Here is a 20,929-nt window from a genome sequence, read left to right as displayed (position 1 = left end):
CGCAACTTTTCCTGTATCGCAGTTATTGTTGCTTTTATCGTACTCCACTTTGTTGCGGAACTCAGTATCTTCTCCATGAAATTATGGGGTCCGATAACTGCGTCGTTTAACCTCCGTCTTTCATTCACAAATCTTGGACAAAGGGTCATAACATGGTCCAGGTCCCATGCGGCGCATTCCGGACAGTCTGGGGACTCATCCAATCCGAACCGATGCAACGTACATCCAACGTGTTCCGTAAGAAGCTCTGTTAGGTTCAATTCTCCATGTTTGCGCTCGACCTATCTCTCAATACAGGAGGATTCGAATTCGGATGAACCATGCGGATCTGATTTTAGCTGCCGACCCTAGGGCTTTGTTCTGAATCTCATGCAATCCCAGAGCATTAATATCCCCCATTCATCCACAGATCTACCGTAGTTCAGCAACCCCTGGGATTATGAAGACGTCGTTGCATCCTTGGTTAAGGTCCACTTTCCTTCTGTTTTCGGAAAAGGATTGCTATTCTTTTGAACAAAAGTCGTAGGCACGTCACCTGGGGTGACTTTGATTCATGAATCTTATTCATTTTAACCTTGTAAGCAGCGCCCCACCGGTTCGTATTTGCTTCAAGGCACAACTGCTTGTAGCAATTGCGCTTACTTCTCCGACTGCTGATGTTCTGGCTTCCGTCTGGTCCTTTGGAAAAGCCTCCTCGCTCGCAAACACGATGCTCTCAACAGCGTGACTTCTTGATTTCACCAGTAGTTTTGTTTCCAACTGTAGTGGAACTTCCGTCGCGACGTTGTAGAGTCACATATCTCAGTTACCTGGTGACAAAACTGGCTCATGGTAGTAACCTCCTCCTGAAGCCGCCAGGAATATCTGTTCCTTAAAAGCTCCGAAAGACCACCCAGATATCCTGATTTTTTCACTCCTGTTGGCTCACTCGACCGTCGCCCTTTCGGTTCCTAATGTCGAAAAAGATGATCTGATGGTCTGTGTGGGTGTAGTGTTCACTTACCATCCCTTTCGCTAACGAGGTATAATCTCGGAAAGTGGGCACGCATTCAACCTTGGCTTGATGTCGAGCTCCGCGAAGGTTTCAAGCAAGATTTGGCCCCTGGTGTTTGTTACTCGACTTCCCCAGTCTAAGCCAATTACCGGTAATGATTTCGGAGCTGCGGTCCTTAGCATCATATTGCACTATTGTTGCACTTGCAAAAGCAAAACAGCTGTAGATGTGGACGCCGTTGACTTTCGCCCTTACAAAGCCGGCTATTGGGAATGCCATTGTTTCTTAAATGACTTGCCGTCCACATGCCCATATCGCCGTGTTTTTCGATGAGTCTTTCACCCACGTAGCTCCAACGTAATTTCGATAAGGTTCACATATTACCGCCACGTCCACATTCGACTCCCGAATAGTTTGCAAGAGCAAGTCTTGAGGTGCCTCACAATGGTTGAGGTTGATTTGTAACAACCTCATTTGACGCTCCGATTCAGCTTCCTCCTATATGCCGGGCACCTGCCACTGCCCGCAACGTGCCGGTCGTCTACCCCCTTTTTCCCTTTGTTCAACATGAATCGTGGATCTCCCGTACAGTCTTTGATAAGGTGGTCCTCTTCTCCACACTTCCTGCACCTTCTTGACCTATCATGCTCACTAGTACATGCTACCGCAAATGACAGAAATCGAGGCATTTGAAGCATCACTTAAGAGATACTTGCGCCTTAAGTCGGCACACGATCCAAACTATTCTTAGCTTGCTCGTAGTAATCAGTTTAATCCCTGATTCCACCGGCTAATAAAAGCGGTATGTGTACCTCCATATACCTTCTTCATCATTTTGATGGCACCTTCTTTTATTTCGCTAAGGTTGAAATGTTCCCTTAGCGCAGCACAGATATCCTCTCGTTATGTGACCTCGTTTAGGCCTTTGCACTCGATCACTATCTGTTGCTTTCAAGCTTTCACGTTTGCTTGCTCACCTAGCATCTTTTCAACTTGACCCCGAAAGCTGTCTTCTCGCTGGATTTGTTTATCTCCAGCATCAGATCTCCCTGTTGCGCACGCCTGATACGACTCACACTGCCGCTTAAGTCTGTTAATTTCGGATCATCTTTGACTTTCCGAAGGATATCGGCGTAGGACATATCTTATTTCTTAGAAATGATGATTATCTCTGGACGGATCTCTTATTTCTCCTTCTGCTGCTTTTTGCAGTCCATCTCTGTCCATCCTTCGGGTTTACGAGCTGCACGCTCTTCCCCTTTTTTCAAAATTGGGGCGGTTCTCGAAACTTTCTCTGGCGCAGCTTTCTTCGGTGAAGAGGCCTTTGTCTTTCTGGCCGCTTGTTGGATACCATTACTTACTTATTCCATCCCTACTCCGTTTGCCCGCGTTCTCACATATCTTATGTTGGTTCCCGTTGGGGAGTTCCGTCCCCACGTACTCGAGGAGGGCGATCAGACCCGAGCCTGCAAGGGACTCATCTGAAGTGGCTCCACCACGAAGCCTCACCGGAGGTTATCTGGTACCATGGGAACCGGAATGGCCCTCTGAGAGCGTATGCTCCAGGAGAATTCCTGGAGGATGTGTTCTCGGCCCGGTTATTTGCGGTTGGCGCCCTAGTGAGAGTTTCATGGTGATTGTGGTTATGCCTACATCGCGGGTAGAGCTCCTCGGAGCTCGAGCGTGGAGTTGCGCTGTACATCTCGGATGCCGTACTCCTTAGTTGCGGCAGAGGTGTTAGATAGGCCTCGCATCTACTGGTATGAATGCTGAGCCTGCACTCAATATAAACCAGGACCGCTGTGCTTGCATGGCAGGGTTCTGATTGTGGTCCCAAAATCAGTCCATGTCCGAAGAGGACCATGGGATTATGCCTTCACGGCAGGTACTCACGTTAAACCCCCAGGGCTTTCATATCTTATGTTGAGGAGGTGACACCTGCGTCTTCCGCGTGACTTTGCCAGGCAAAAATACTTGCAGCCATATAAGGACTGCCTAAAGAAGTACAAGTCGGCCATCAGGTCCGCCAAGAGGCGGTCTTGGCTAGACTATTGTCAGAGCATTGAAAGCACTAGTGAATCCGCCAGGCTCAATAAGATTCTGTCCAAGGAACATAAGAGTCCATCCTTCCTTAAAAAGTCGGAAGGCTCCTGGACGGAATCTTCTAGTGAAACCTTGGAACTGCTGGTGCAAACGCACTTTCCCTCCAGCGAGGAGGACTGTGAGTCAGAACCTCGCTTGGAGGGTTTGCGGCAACCCCAGCTGTGCGAGACTATCAAATCGGTAATTACCGGGGATAGAATCGGCTGGGCTATAAACAGCTTCTCCGTATACAAATCTCCAGGCCCAGATGGCATAATGCCAGTCATGCTACAGAAGCAGCAGGAAAGGGTTATGCCATGGCTTGTTGAGATTTACCGGAGCTGCATCACTTTAGGATACGTACCGCAGTCCTGGAGGCGCGCACGGGTGGTTTTCATACCGAAAGCGGGCAGGCGAGGTCATGAGTCCGCGAAGGACTTTCGGCCAATCACCTGACCTCTTTCGTGCTGAAGACCCTAGAACGCGTCCTGGACATTCGCTTAAGGACGATTATGGAGAGAACGCCTTTCTCTAAGTCCCAGCATGCCTACCTCAAAGGAAAATCCACAGAAACCGCCCTCCACGAGGTAATTGGCACGGTTGAACGGTCGCTGCAGTACAAGCAGTATACCCTTGCTGCCTTCTTGGATATAGAAGGAGCTTTCAACAACGTCAGTACCAACGCCATCAAGGAAGCCTTGACCGGTATTGGATTGGAGGGGTATCTCACGCATTGGATTATATCCATGCTGAGTACCAGGATAATCCAGTCCGATTTGGGAGGCAACCGCTTGACCAGAGCAGTGAACAGAGGCACGCCCCAGGGCGGTGCTATCTCACCGGTGCTCTGGTTAATAGTAATGGACAAAATTTTACGTACATTGGACAGCAGCGGGGTGAAGGTAGTGGCGTATGCCGACGACTTGGTGATATTAGTATCAGGGATGTTTCTGCCCATTATGAGCGACATCATGGAAGGAGCGTTGCGAAAGGTGTGCCTGTGGGCCGCAAGATGCGGACTCAGCATAAACCCAACCAAAACGCAACTGATGCTATTCACTACCAAGACAAGGATACCTGAATTCCATCTACCACGGCTGAATGAACAAAGATTGGTTCTTTCCTCTAATGTAAAGTATCTGGGTGTAATCCTGGATCCTAAGCTAAATTGGAGGTTGAACATAGAACTGAGGGTTAAGAAGGCCTGTATAGCCTTCTATGCCTGTAAGAGAACCTTTGTGAAGAAATGGGGTCTCCGGCCGAGGATGGTTCTCTGGATGTACACCGCTGTAGTGCGTCCGATCCTGACGTACGAATCTATTGTATGGTGGCAGGCTTTGAAGAAGAAATACAATAGAACGAAGCTTAATATGATTCAGAGAACCGCGTGTGCAGGTGCTACGGGGGCTCTGCAGTCTTGCTCGGCAGATGCTCTCAATGTACTCCTGCATCTCCTCCCCCTAGACCTCCACATCAAATATGTTGCAGCGTGCAGTGCCGTCAGACTGCGTGAGTCCGGATGCTGGGCAGCGAAGTCCTACGGCCACAGCAATATTCTAGATGAAATACCTCGAGAAATCTGGGCATCCCCCACGGACTATGTCACACGCAAGCTGAACTTCACGAGAAACTTTGCTGTGGACCTTCCAACCAGGGCAAAGTGGAAAACCGGCGGCGTGTTGCAAGACTATGACACGGTATTCTTTACGGACGGATCAAAGATGGCCTATGGAGTCGGCGCGGGGGTTTTCTCGAATACACACGGTGTATCCAAGTCGTATGGTCTCCCAGGTGTCACCAGTGTATTCCAGGCGGAAGTACTGGCGATATTGGAAGTCTGTCGATGGCTGGAGCGTGATTCGAGCCCCAAGCGTAACATAGCCATTCTGACCGACAGCCAAGCGGCCATCAAGGCCTTGTACTCAACGACGACATCTTCCCGGTTGGTGGGGCAGTGCACAGACACGCTCAACCATCTGGGCGGCACGCTCAAGATCACTCTCCTCTGGGTTCCCGGGCATAGGAACATAGAGGGGAATGAGCGGGCTGACGGATTGGCCAGGCAAGGCTCTGCTCTTGGCAGCCCCTCGGGGAATACAGTCGGTGTTCCGCTGGCGGCTGTCGGGGGCCGAGTCTACTCGCACTACGTAGCAGCCGCGGGCCTGAGATGGCGAAGGCTTACAAGGTGTGCCAAATCAAGGAGAATTTGGCCCGCTTACGAGAGCTCCTGTGCCAGACGCGTGCAAATGCATTCAAGATTACGGCGGTCCGCACGGGGCACTGGCCCATAGGGGACCATGCCGCTAGGCTCGGCTTACCCCACAACTCGCATTGCCGAAGCTGCGGAGAAGGAAGGGAAACCCTCATGCACTTTCTCTGCGATTGCTCAGCTCTGGCTCGAGTCAGGCTGCGGACACTGGGTAAACCATTCTTTGGGGACCTCAGTGAGATTTCTAGTTGCAGGGTCGGAGAGCTGCTTTCCTTCGTGAATGCTACGGGCTGGCTCTGAAGATCCGAGCCAGTTGGATTCTGCTTCCCTGTTCCTATAACAACAGTCACGGTCTTAGGAGTTTGTGGCATCAAAACGGCGCACCAATGCGCTAATTGTGCTCCTCGGAGCGGCCACTGATACCTACCTACCTACCTACCTTGCCACATGACGCTTGGGCATATTTCTCCTCCACGGCCCTAATATAGCACAACTTAATGCCACGTATCAGAGTCCTGATATTTTGGCGGATATTCCGTCTCTCTTTAATGAACTCACAGAGTTCATTTATGCGTTCCCCAATGAAACAAACGCTGTTGCAGTTTGCTGCCTTCCACGGTCGCATTTTACAGCATAGATAATTTTTTCAGTCCGGGGGCTTTACATATTTGGTTCCGAGTCCCGCGACGAATCTCGACTCCCTAGGGGTAATGTTGCCCTCAGCTTTTGCGAAAGGGAACCGGTAGAGATCTCATTTCCACTCCACAAAGATCTTTTATCACATTAGATATCAAACTAGCCAAGTTTTCCACTGAGGCACTGCGGTCGTTGGATATCGACGGCCGGGAGCCTGCTTGCCCACTCCTGAAAGCCGCCGGTACTGGGGGGTTTCCAAAGCCTTGCACCGTAAAAAAACTACCTTTTTCGACCTCCACATTTAGTTTGATTTTTGGGTATCGTTCCCATAGCCAATTTTTATCCACAGGTGGGCGTTCCCTTATCCGCACGATGGAACGCTCCTGATGGGATATTTGGCAACTCCACACAGGCTTATAATCTGAAAGAGAAAATACTAAGACCAGAGTTAAATTCGATACCAGGGAAACCCATCGGAAAGCATCTTGAAATTGTGACCTAAATATGGTAGTGTTGACCAGAGCTCTCCCAGCAACGAAATACTTTATGGTTGTACCGCGGGTATATAAGCAGAAGAGTGAGAGCGTATCCTGTCGCAGTAGCGTTTTTTTTAAATCTCCTGGTCGATTTACTGAAAAGGTTTAATTCAATTAAAATTTTAATACATTTCGCAGAAAATTGAGTTTTGATGTAATCGAGAGGAGGATAACCACATCCTCCCGGCGGTCCTGACTGTAATCCTTGGTTTTACTGGTAATCATTTCATATGCTACCCCTCTATCTTCTGTGTCGGAATTCAGGATAATTTTGGAAGAGTTTAAGGACTTAATTGACAGCTCACATGAAATCTTTCGAGGCAAAGTTCACTAGCCAGAAGACAATAAACGCTTGAAGTCAATAATAATTTGGCACTGGTACACGGAAATACCTGCAGCCATCGATTCGCGGTTTAATCAGTTATACTTTCAATTATCAATTTCAGATAATTTAATCTGTGAGTCAAAGAGTTCCTTGATATCTGATATATAATGACATAAATTGAGCCAGTCATCCATAACCCCACAGATACGTAGTTCATAAAATTCAAAAATAACAATACAATTTTTGGTTATAAAAAAATCAAAACATGGCAATTTCTTTAATATCCCATAATAATCATTTTCAAAATCATTATTTTCCCCCACGCTCCGACCCTACAAATTACTAAAATCAACACGAAAAAAAGCATTCTTTTTCACGCCTCTTAAACTTGCACTGCCACAAATTTCCCCCTAGCAAAATCCACGAACCCTCGTCGAAAATTTAATATAATAACAGACGTCTTAAGGATGTAGAACTTAAGATGAAGATTTCCTTAAGGGGCGCATTAGAACGCCTCAAAAGTGGCTTAAACTAGAAAAATTACGTTCGGGGGTGAATCGCTTTCAACTCCATTCTTTACGGAAGCAGAAGCATTTCTTACCACGTCATGCTCAAGGAGTATCCTGGCACATTCCTAGGTACATGGGTGTATGGGGGATGGCAATGTACGTTAAGTTGAATGAAATTGTTCTTGAAATTTATATCTTATTATTATGAGAAAGACGCTGAGATCTCGTTATTTCGAAGCTCTATTTTTTGTACCTTAATCGTTTTGGATAAGAATTTCGACAAATTTGCTGGTGCTTTAGCTGCTAGCATGTTGCTTCCTTCCTCGTTTTCGAGAAGGAATGAACAATTGAATTATGTGCCTGTAAATTTTTTTCATGATGTAATAACGGTATTGCCCTGACATTAGAAGAGAAAGCTATAAAAATTATCTTTTCGCTTGAAACATATCTTTTATAGTGGACATTCAGAATGCTGTAACAAACAGCATTCGTATCAGTTAATAAGGGGAACTCTTCGAAATATTTTGACTACTCAGGATGATTTATTGGGTAGATACCTTTCTGATACTGCAATACATTTTGGCTCCCCTCGGACAACACTGAATCCTGCCTAGCAGAACAGATTTCTTCACCGTCACGAGGATGAGCGGAAGAAAGGTGAGCTTCCGAGATATGGATGTGACTGCATCAGCAAGGGCAGTAATGTCCAGAGAAATCAGACAAAAGGAAGCAGAATCTTCGGTGGAAGGTAGAGACAAATGGGTAACCTCGGTGAAGCCAACACTGGACACAGCAGACTCTTCTGTCAGTAAGCATAAGGGCAACGCATCTGTGGTGAGTAGCCTTAGTGTGGTTCGTACTATTGCCTTTATCCACGCTTTCTGCGGGGACTACGATCGGGGGGTGAGCAAATCAGCAAGAGGGACTTCAATGAAGCTGGCCCTCGTAGGAATCACGAAGGCGGGAAAGAAGAGGACATATCCGCAAACTGCAGTCCCATTTTTGACCGCTGTCACGGGAGTTTTCCCTTAGAATAGCAAAATGTTGGAGGGATAATTTCCTATCCTCACGGAAAAATGGAAAAAATATTTTCATGGTGGATCTGATGAGGGTGCCTTAAAGTGACTTCAGTAGGTAATACTAGCTTTGAGTTCTGGCGGCGAGCTCAAGCTGAGGATTATGAATACCAGGCTACCCAAGATGGAACTTGGCGGATGTTGAATACCTAACGAAGAGAGGCATTACCCGCATGGTGAGTTAACAAAACTCGGGCACTGACTTCGAACACTGGCGGGCAAAGGCCATGAGAGCCAGGAAGGACAAATCTACAAACGTGGAGAGTTTCAGTTTGTTGTTCGAATTTGACCAAAAGAGTATGAAGGACAGTCATCATGTGGTGCTTCACTTTTTCTTGGATATTATAGATTGAAATTCAATCATATTAGGAAACTGTAGAATAACTACCACCTTCTTTTTGAGAGCTAAGAACACACAGTATTGACTTTTTAGTACCAAAAGTACTAAATTTAGTACCTTAGTACTTTTTCCCATTTTTCAGTACTTTTCTAGTTAAAAAGATACTTTTCAGTGCTTTTCAACACAAACCGAAACGGAGTTAATATTTAACATTATCACTTGTGTGAATGATAAAATGATCGAAAAGTCGAACTGGCAATATTAGGTTGCCTGTCATCACTTCGTGAAATAGACCAAAATGGTATCGGTCAATGCAGGTCACCTCGTCATAAAAGGTACAAAGTAACCCACTAAGTTCAACATAACGTGGAATGATCTCATGTGAAAATTGGCAATTCAAAAACAAAGCGACCCCATTCGCAATTCACAGAAAAGTCCCATCAAAAGCGCTACGATATTGGAGGAAGATGTTGGGAAAATTTCATTTGTCCACAACTCGTGACCGTGGGCGTACCATCTTTACGGTGCAAAAGTCTCGAGGCGTGGTTCCGCCAGCTCGAGGCGCGATTTGCGCTGGCCCGCGACACATCAGACCCCACACATCGGTTCTTCTTATATCTAAGCGCTAGTGACTAACGCCTCAGGCTTTGAAATTGGCGGCAGTAAATTCATCGTCGATCTGCAATTATGGCTACATGCAAGTAGACCTGAGTATGGGATTTACAGTGGACATTAGCATTTCCATTTTGGGCGCAGACTTCCTGTGCCACTATGCTAGTGGATCTCCAATGCAAGCCCCTAATTGATCCCACAACCGACTTTACATCAGAGACGATCTCCACCTGCCGATTGGATACTCTATCCATAATTTTCGAAGACGTTGCCGTACCCCGCGTTGATGCACTTCTTTAAAAATATCACACGGTAAGGCATGATGTTTGGTCGCCACTCCATTTGGCCCATAAACCAAACAGCGAATAAAGACCTTGTGGGGACTACAGACGCTAAAACGCTCAGACTATTCCGGGCCGATATCCCAAACCACTAATTCACTTTTTCTACCTTGGATCTAGCCCAGGCTTCCACCAAATTGCCGTAGCTCCTGGAGACATTCCGAAAAGGGCAATATGCACATCTTTCAAACTCTTCGAGCTCACCAAAATAACTTTTCGACTGTGCAATACGATGCAAACACTCCAGAGATTCATCTACTGTGTTCTACGAAACCTACACTTTTGTTTTGTTTACATGGTTGATGTGCTGGTCACCTTCTCTGTAGAATCTGAGAACATAGCCCACCATAAGTGCATTTTTCAACGTTTCCTTGAAGTCGGTCTTGCTCTAAACGTTGGAAAGTGCAAATTCCTCCAGCCACAGGTAGGATTTCTCGGCCACAACAAAACCCCAGATAGCATCTAATTGGGCCCGGACAAGGAGCAAGGAATTGCGAGCTTCCCACTTACTAAAACTTTTAAGGATCTGAGGTTCTTGGGCATGATAAACTTCTGCCGTCGTTTCCTGCTCAGGGCCGCCCACCATCAATCAATCCCTAATAACTATCTGTCCTGACCCAACATCAAAGGTAGCCGACTGATTGAGTGGTCCACAGCTGCTATCTAGGCATTTGAGTCAACCAAGCAGCAGCTGGTGGACGTCACGTTTCTGATATTTCCTCAAAAATATGAAATTCTAGCCATTTTCGTCGATACCTCAGACACAGCCATCGTCGAAAGGCGAACCAAACCTGAAAGCCGTTGAGCTTCTTCTTAAAATAGTTCAACCCCGCCTAATAGAACTACAGTACCAACCATCGTGAGTTATTACCCCCGTATCTTGCAATAAAGCACTTTCGCTATTGCCTAGAAAGCAAGCCGTTCACAGTCTTCATGGACCACAGGCATCTTACATTTGCCTTAAAGCAGAGATCCGACAAAGCGTCCCCTCATCAACTCAAGCACCTTCATAACCCAGCTAACCTCTGACATCCAACACGTGTAATTCCAAATCCACTTTCAGGGAGTTCCTCATTTTCGGGTCGACCTCTACATTATACTGTGAGACCTCAGAAAAGGGACCATGGCCTTGCTCGGCCGCTTTTCGCAAGCGAGAATTCAACACTGTTCACGATCTCGCGCACCCAACCATCCGGACAACTAACCGGCTAGTCACTTAGAAATATTTCTAACCGTCATCAATTTTAGGCCAGACAATGCGTCGCATGTCAAACGTGTAGAACTTGGAAGCATGTGAGAAAAGAAGTAGGTATATTCCCCAAGTCCACCAAGCGCTTCTATACCATCCATCTCGAAATTGTTCGTCCATAGCGAGACTTGCACGATTTCAGGTATGCCTCACAATCATCGATAGGTTCACGCTTTAGTCTGAAGCGATTCCCCTAAAAGACGTTACGGCACTATCATGTACCGAAGCCCTCCGTCGAGAGTGGATTTCACGCTTTGATGTGTCGGCGAACATTATCATTGACCAGCAAATGTAGTTTGAATCCTCTCTTTCCTCGGAGTTAAGCAAACTCCTTGGCTTCAAACGCCATTGGACAACTGCCTACCACCCTTAGTCCAATGGTATGCCGGAAAGATGACACAGGACGCTGAAGGCTACTATAATGGCACAAGACGATCTTCCTGGTCGCAAGTCCAAGCTTTCGTCCTACTTGGCCAACGCAAGCCCCGCGGAATTTGTCTACGGGTAAAACCTGAAACCCCCAAGCGACCCAATTCTCAACATGCGGCCGAGCATAAAAATTCAAGCGACCTGTAGCATCTCCTCACAGACGCCGTGAGACGGATCAAACCACCGCCACCCACAAACCATGCGAAAAACGTCGCCAGCTTGGCCAGCGATTTTAAGTCGTGCAAGCGCGTCTTAATAAGGACTGATGCCGCCCGGAGGCCATTGCACAAAGTTCTGGAGGTCCGAACTACTTTCCTCCGACGTCGAAGACGCCCAAGAAGGCTGTGACCTCCACTAGTTCTCCGATGCCAGCTTTAATTTCCGATTTTCGCGTTAAAATCCTCCAACTCTATTTTGTCATCAGGAGTGGGGAGTGAGTCAAACAGTGTCCTCCAGTCGTGCATAAGATTAATCCGTCACTGCATCTTCCTTAACTTCGGTCAGGCGTGCACGTTGATAAGCCAATCATCATCATCAATCCAATTTGTTTCCTTGACTTCAATCATGCTCAATTTGTAAATCTTGACCTATTGAAGGATGCCCTTGGCGGATTCATGGGTTTGATCAGAGAGCGTATATTACAGGATCCGAAAGAATAGTTCGCTTGACGTCTGGTTTGTCGTCATCGTTTATCTGTCCAATCCGAGGCAAATGTTCCAGGATTCTTGAGATGCTGTAGTTTTCACAAGGATGGGTAGTCGACCCATCACAAAACCCTATCCACGGGTGGCCTCGGTCATAGCTGCTTCAGGTGGTTCGAAACGTCCCAGAGGTCACACAACTATATTTCCGGCCTGGCTACGTAATTCGTAACATCCCTCTCACCTGAGACACATAGGTGTAACTCAACCATTCCGGCTGCAGCTATCCCTCCCTCCTACCAGGTCAAATACGACGTGTAATATTTGCTGAATGACTTTTGAGGTTGTGTGAATAATTTTGTTCACTTTGCCTCCCCGATCTACCGAGGAAGGTGGTCTTATATACCACCTTCCTCGGTAGATCGGGGAGGCAGCTTATTGATAAGCTCTGTTAGAGGTACGATTAGGCATATTTCCCCAAAATGAGGCATAGCTCCGCTAGTAGTTGGCAACAGTCAACACGTGGTGGTGTGGCGTGGCAGGATTCGCGGCATTCGAAATTTATTTCCAATGTTGCGAATGTGAGCGATCAGATGACACCATGGGCGCTCTCCACACATTTTTAGAACTCGCCACAGGAGTGGGGAGCAGGCGGTCGCACAGTTGCTGTATGCTTGGAAATTTCCAGACTAAAAACTGCCATCCAATTTTTTTCCTAAAAAATAATAAGATTGCGGCAAACACACAGACCTTGAATCGGTTTTCATAAGGTTTTGTTTCCACAATGCTTTACAAATTGATCCCTACTGTCCACAATCTTAATTCTTTTATGAGAATGATTGAAGTACATAAAAATTTGTCCAAGTGGATATATCTTCAGATAGTACACAATACGCAAAAAAAAATCTATAGATACTTTGACGATCAATACACATAGTACATTTACTGGAACGAAGCTTGAATCGATTTGCTGCTCAACAAGGAAGCGACAGCCAGACATTGCTCCTGGATGACATGGCAGGCTACTTGCCGCTGCATTAAGCACAAATTCGGAAAATCTCTTGGTAATACATTTTTCGAATTTCATGTCACGTTCTGAGTAAATCAATTAGAATATCATAAATTTTCCTATTCAGTATTTGAGCTCTGAGTGCGATAAAATGAGGGAAAAGTATGGAAAGCTGCCCGACCTGCTTTGCACTTGGTTAATGTAATTTTCAGGAGCATTTTGGCACTAGGAGCCGTAATATCGAATCGGAACCGTCTGTTGATTTTAACAATTAATTTGTAATTTATACATGTATACCTATATATTCGCACTGAGGAGTACAATGACCTTTGTTTCAATTAATTTTGATTTTACTATTTGCCCAGTTTTCACGGATTAAGGTCCTTTTTCTCACTTTCAAATTCAATTTTGTATTTGTCGAAGCAATGAAAATGACATCCTTCTCTGTAATTTTCAATTTTTCCGGAAGAAATATCAATGGTAACTAGTTTTTGTATGTTATAGCCTCATATGCATCTTCTACCGTATATCGGTATGTAGGCTATTTTGAAGCCTAGGCACTATGTAGCGCCAGATTTTTGTTTTTTTTTCAGATTTTTCGGTTGGGTAGTTTCTGAGAATGGCTCCGTTAAAGAAATGTTCACTTTAAACCCCCGCACTCTCCACCTTTCGAAAAAAATGTACTCCTCCCTTTTGTATGTATGGGGACCCTCCCCCCTCACTCCTAAATTTGCGTGAAAGGATGTAATTCAGTGTATGCGTGAGCGTTTACAGTTCCTACATTTCCATCAAATTTGGTGTCAATCGCTATAAGCATCTCCGAGAAAAATGTGTGTGACGGACAGACGGACAGACAGACCTGTGAGAAGTTGCCAGATCTCCGATCAGGTGCGACCCCAGTTGGTGGATAGGGGCATACCTATTGATGTGTCAATAAATGTGCATGCACTTTCTTTTCTGTGGGTATGGACTAGTGTTTCCTCATCCCTGGTGCGTGGACCAAAATGGCTATGGGAAGGGTACCCAGAACATAAAACCACCATGGAAGACGAGAGAAGGAGGGGACTTACGGTGCAGGGGCTCGGAACCTTAGTACGGCGGCTTTCGGGAGTGAGCAAGCGGGCTCCCGGTCGTCGATATGCCTCGCCTCGACCGCAATGCCTCGGTGGTGGACAACTTGGTGACCTTGGCATATAATGCTACAAGTGATTTGGATGCGGAAAAGGAAGTGTTCAAGCGAAGTATGACCTTACCGAGAACACCAGTAACAAGACCAAAAAAAGATGAACTGAAGGTAGATCGTTGGACGGCAAAAACTGTGATAACACTCACTGCATATGTTCAAGATGTGCGACAGCAGGAGATGCGCCAGGACCAAGAAAGGGATCCATTCAAAAGAAGCTCGTCAACTATGAAATCTCCACTAATGCCAAAGGCGGTAAAGGATAAGATACATGCAAGGTCAATAAACGCCAAGGGTGAACAGAACATAAAACCACCATGGAAAACGAGAGAAGGAGGGAACTTACGGTGCAGGGACTCGGAACCTTAGTACGGCGGCTTTCGGGAGTGAGCAAGCGGGCTCCCGGTCGTCGATATGCCTCGACCGCAATGCCTCGGTGGTGGACAACTTGGTGACCTTGGCATATAATGCTACAAGTGATTTCGATGCGGAAAAGGAAGTGTTCAAGCGAAGTATGACCTTACCGAGAACACCAGTAACAAGACCAAAAAAAGATGAACTGAAGGTAGATCGTTGGACGGCAAAAACTGTGATAACACTCACTGCATATGTTCAAGATGTGCGACAGCAGGAGATGCGCCAGGACCAAGAAAGAGATCCATTCAAAAGAAGCTCGTCAACTATGAAATCTCCACTAATGCCAAAGGCGGTAAAGGATAAGATACATGCAAGGTCAATAAACGCCAAGGGTGAAGGAGCGTATAAAAGGAGTAACAATGTCGGGCCTCATATAGAGCAGAGGCCCAATCCGGAGGAATTACCCTTCACCCAGCTTGTAGCAAAAATAGTTGAGCTGTCCGAATTTATCAAGGACAAGCACAACATGCACCAAGCCATAAAGAATATGGTGAGGGCTATTATAGTCCTCTATAATAGATCGCAGATGGAGGAAAAGAAAAGTAAGGATACGCCAAGCCCTGCTGTACCAACAGTGTCACAAGCGCCCCAAGTGACGTCTAACAGTACTACCATCGAATCACGACGAAGTAAAAGAGGAGGATCTTCTAAATAATGAGCAGGCGCCTAAGAGAAAAGAGGCAGACAGGACACTCTGAAAACCAGCACCAACAGTTCAGAAGGAGGAAAGCATACAGCGAATGTAGAAAAGTCGACCAGCGTTGCGAAGTCCAAGACGAACGAAAACGATGGACGGACTAAAGATACCAGCAAAAAGCGAAAGGAAAAGCAAAAGTGCGAATTCGTCCAGATGCGATTGATATCCCCAGTACCCGCCTGCCCCCGTAGGGCAGGGGAGATACTCAGAAAAGTCAAAACTGATCCCGACCTGAAAGATCTGAGCGAAAATGTGAACAGAATCCGAAAAACCCAGAAAGAGGATCTCAGATCCAGCGTAGACAAAACTGATGATTTTCGCACTCAAGTCAAGCATTCACTTGGGGAGAATGCCGCAATGCGTGCCCTAAAACATGAGATCTACATACAATGTGAGGATCTCGAGGAAGTGACATCGAAAAGAGGAATTTGTGCTGCTCTGAAGGAACAATTCAAGTTGGAAGAACTTACCGAGTAGTCTGTTGTGGCTTTATGAAAAGCTTATGGTGGTACTCAAACGGCCTCAATAGTAGTACCAGCAGAGGCAGCGCAGAAGTTGTTGGCGGCCGGAAAAGTTCGGATTGGATGTGTTGTCTGCAGTTTAACAGCACCAACTTCACTAAAGAAGTGCTTTAAATGCCGTATGTTTAGGCACTTCACGAAAGTATGCAACAGCAGCATTGATGCAGAAGGTGTGGGGAGAAGGGTCATATTGCCAGGGAGTGCAATAGGGACCCCAAGTGCCTATTGTGCGAGGTGAAAAAGGGACAGGATAACCGGCATATTACCGGGAGTGGCAAATGTCCGAAATTTAGGAAGACGCTCACTGCAATGAGAAAATCAGTCACTGCCGGGTCCATCAGGATTTACTTGAGCAGACCACGTTCGAATCTTAGGTGGAAATTGCCATCTTAAGTGAACCGTATATAAACCATCACGGTAGCATATGGGCTGCAGATGGCTGGCGGAGCGGCGATATGGGCTTATTATAGACGGGCCATAAAGTGTACCGCAAGTAAGGCAAACTTCTTTCAGACATGTGCCCAGCCACAGGGCAAAGACCCATCATGCCTGAAACCGAGAAAGATTCCGGGTTGGTCTGCAAAAGCTTTGGATGTGCGGACCTTCATAGAGGTGTGGTTAGATCAACCTTATAAAGCAGGCGTCTCTACTGGAAAAGCCGTCCATATGGCTCCTAGGAGGTGCTCATTCCCCAGTAGAAGACCAAACTTCTGGCGAAATGGTAAACTGGCCAGCCTTCGATCAGCCTGCCATCGAGCCAAAAGAGCGGCTCAGTAGGCGGTAGGTAGGGTCGATCAGGAGCAAAAAGAACGCGGCTATAAGGCAGCCCGCAAAACTCTTAAGCTCAGCATCCAGCGAATCAAGAGGAAATGTTTTAAGGAGTTCTGCTCAGAAGCGGACGTAAACCCGTGGGAAAGTGTTTCCAGAATCGTGATAAGACGATTCAGAGGCTGTTCATCTCTGCAGATCACGTGTCCTATCCTCTCACTGAAAATCATCCAGGGATTAGTCCCTTAGCTAGAGGCGGACACCGACACATTCTAACCACCTCTGAATGTGAGGCAATTACGCCAGTCACCAAGGACGAGCTGCTGGGGATCTGCGGCAGAATACGAGACAATAAAGCACCGGGCCTGGAGGGAGTACCAAATAATAAGCTTGCCTGGAAATCCAGGCCGGACATGTTTGCTGAGTTATTCGAAACATGGATGTCCGAGGGAATATTTCCAGCGGTATGGAAGCGGCAGAAATTGGTACTTCTCCCTAAGCCTGGTAAACCTCCAGGTGGACCATCATCATACAGACCCATATATTTTTTGGACACTATGGGAAAAATGTTAGAGCGGGTAATCTATAATAGATTACTCCCGGTTGTTGAGAGCCAAGACGGGCTTTCAGATCGGCAGTCTGGCTTCCGTAAAGCCAGATCAACCATTGATGCCACCAAATTGTTTACTGGCTTGGCCGAAAATGCAATTTACGGAAAGGGTAGTACCAGCAAACATTGCGTGGTAGTAACCCTGGAAGCGAAAAATGCATTCAATTCGGCCAATTGGAATCTAATACCTGAATCCCTAGCGAAGGTTGATATTCTCGCCTATCTCGCTGCTATCGTCGATAGTTATTTAACTGAAAGAAGACTCTGATATCACATCGATGACGGACCCCAGGAGTACGTTGTTTCCGCGGGTGTCTCGCAAGGGTCTGTATGGGGCCCACTACTGTGGAACATCATGAACAACGATGTACTTAATTTTTTCCTTCCGAGGGAAGCCACAGTAGTCGGTTACGTCGACGACATAGCGCTGGTTGTTGTCGTAAAACATCTCGAAGATGCTGAGTTATACTCAAGCGAGGCAATCAGTGCTGTTAAAAGTTGGCTAAAAAGATCTGGTCTGGCACTTGCGGAGGAAAAAACAGAAGCCGTCCTTATCACTAAACGCCGGAATAGAAATTAAACCTGTCTTAGAATCGAGAATCATATCATCACTACCAAGCCGACCATCAAATACTTAGGGGTGATGATAAACAAGAACCTCGGCTATAAGCAACATGTGCAGTATGTTTGCGGCAAATCATCCACTGCAAGTATGGCCCTGGCAAGGATGATGTCGAACGTGGGACGGCCACGGTATACCTCTAGTTTGCTTATAGCCAGGGTGGTGACCTCAATCTGTTGTATGCGACCGCAGTTTGGAGGGAGGCGTTGCGGATGTCAGTTAACACTAACAAACTGAGTGCAGGCTACAGAAGGACAGCCCTGAGGGTATGCTCTGCCTTCAGGACTGTCTCAGATGATGCAGCATTCGTCATCTCTGAAAGGATGCCGATTGACATCTTGGCAGATGAGATCGCGAACATATACAATGCAAAGCCAATCTCTCCCTCATCGCAGACGAAGAAGGCTGACAGCAAGAGATCCATAAATAGATTGTAAGAGCAGTGGGAACGCTCGGGAAATGGTCGGTGGACTCACAGGGTCATTCCTGCCATCAAGGATTGGTTGGAGAGACGACACGGGGCACGGAGGGTATCGCCAATACCTGCCGAGGTTTAAATTGGAGACCTCATTCGACTGTCCAAATTGCGATGGAGTCCCAGAAGACCCAGAGCATGTACTCTCCCACCGTATGAGATTTGTGAAAGAAAAGAGGAATCTAGAGGAGGCTCTAGGGGAGGTGCTGGTACCAGAAAATTTGGTGGCGAAAATGATAGCACAACAAGAGGATTGGGATACCGTCAACTTCATGATCGCATCTATCCAAAATAAACTGCGAAAGGCAGAGGAGAGCAGAAAAGTACGGTCACGTACGTCGCGTATAGAAGAGTGAGCTGACTCCGCCCCATGATGTAATACCTTATGATGGTTCCGCGGGGCAGGGAAGGAGTCGGGGGTGGGTATTGCAGCACAACGACTTGGGGTAGGCAAACAACAAGAAAATTTAGTTTCTTCTTTGGTATAGTTTAATAAAAATCCCTTACGAACAAATGGAAAGTAGTTTCTAATCATATCGAAAATATCGTCAGAGGAAGTAGAGCAAGCTAACCTGCACACCAAGAATCGCTTGGGTGGTGAAACGACTTGCAGTATGGGGCTGCACCAGAATATCCATACCATACCATATGCTAATATATCAAAGGAAAATTCCTATGGAAATCTCACTGCCCACCAGAAAATGCTTACGTTACGAACGGTACCGGGGCTTTAAATTTCCGAGGGCTTTCTAAATTCAGAGGTGCTAGAGGATGCTACGCAGTATCATCCATTTATCTTTCAAAGCAGTTTAAACTAAACTAAGGTGATTGAAATCTTCAAAGAAATTTCTAGGGGAAGCTAAGTATATAGTCAGGAGCCATACTTTGGCGTAGGCGAAGATCCAGTCCTAAGATTTCGGTAACCGTAATATCCCCAAACATCCCCTTACCAATTCATATATCACACCATGAAACTCGCATCTAAATTTAGGATTTCATTACCGCCGGTATGACTTTCATTCCAAAATATCTCCACATAATGTAATAAATAAAACAAGATAAAATTCCTAACAATATCCTGTTGGGCCTAAGTCAACTAATGAGAAAAGTAACATGACCACCTGAGCATTTGCATAATAACAATTACCAAACAAATAACCGTGCCAACTTCTGGAAATGGCTCAAGACCAGCGGAAAATTACTCCCTTAATGGTTGCTTAATTTTGTTTAAAATATTTAATTAAGAGTGAGGAGTTTATTAAATTTTTAGAAGGTGATTATCCTAAACTAACTTACCCTAAAATTAAGAAGGATTCTTCCTTTCAGTGTATCATTTTCTTGGAGAATTAAAAACAAAGTGCCCAAAAGTCCACAGTTTGTGTAATTATGGAAATGAATTTGAGATTTTAGCTAAAATTAACTGGGAAATCTTAAGTATATTTTCAGTTTTGAAATACATATCTGGGATAATGAGTTTGCGACTGAATTCCGACCAAGAAGCCTAAAAGGTAACCGTTCTGGAGGAAAAAACATTTTTATTAAACTGTTATTGTTATTTGTCCTCTGGACGTTTATGAATAATAAACCTGAGTGAGCTGCCGTATAAGCTGCACTCTTCTTGCAGACAAATGTGTTTTAAGGATGCTCTTGAAATTTCCGAGAAGGTTTTACCGCTGTCTCCCTCTCTCTGTTTTGCAGAGGAACAAATGAAGCCTGGCCATCATTTTCTTGGCAATTCTGTTATAATGGAAACTTTAGTGCTACCTACATACGTAGTTCTGCTTTGAATACTCTGACGTTTTATCCGACACTTATTAATTACATACTCCCCACTCTGTTTTCCAAGTTTATTGCATCCAAAAAGCAAAACCTTTGCTGGTGACAAGGAAGCCAACGGGGATCACTCCCGCGATCACCATCACGGCCGGTTCAGAGACAGTGCTGTACGTAGATGCCACCCGCAAAGCTCCTCGTCTCTATACTTGCGCAAGACGTTGCGCGTTATACCCCTTGCCAAGAGGGCCATCCCATACCTCTGCACCGTAGAGCAGGACGGACTTCATTGAACTCATCACGAGACGTCGCCTACTAATCGTAAGATCCTCAATATTTGCCTTTAGTCTAGCTGGGACTGAAACTCCAGCTGCAGTCTTGTTCGCTGTTGGCTTGATTTGCTCGAAAAAGATCATGTTTGAGTCAACAGTCAGTCCAAGGTACTTTACCCTTGGTTTTGACTCGATTATCGAATTGCCGAATGATATAGGATGCCGGGTCGGATTTCTCTTTTGAGTCAGGATGATTACTTCGGTTTTTCCAGTGCAAGGTTGACACCATGGGCAGTCATCCATCCGCTAACCCGTCACCTCAATATGCCACGTCTGTTTTGCACCTGTTCGACAGTGCCTCCGCATAACTAACTAGGCGCCATTCTTCTGGCATGTCGAGTAGACTATCGTAGGTAGCGTTCCAGAGTCCGGTCCTGGGGCGGATTCCTGTGCTACTCCCAACGTCACCTGCATCTTCATCTGACCCTCTAGCATTTCACATAGCAAGGAGATAGTTCAGCACGTGGAAAGTATTTTCTAGTGTGCCTAATCGAGTTCCGCGGCTATGTGCCTTGGCCGGACGAGCGGCATCTACAACTTGCA

The sequence above is a fragment of the Hermetia illucens genome, chromosome 5, assembly GCF_905115235.1.
Source record: "Hermetia illucens chromosome 5, iHerIll2.2.curated.20191125, whole genome shotgun sequence".
In the NCBI taxonomy this organism is placed as follows: Eukaryota; Metazoa; Arthropoda; class Insecta; order Diptera; family Stratiomyidae; genus Hermetia; species Hermetia illucens.
This window is presented reverse-complemented; position numbering follows the sequence as displayed.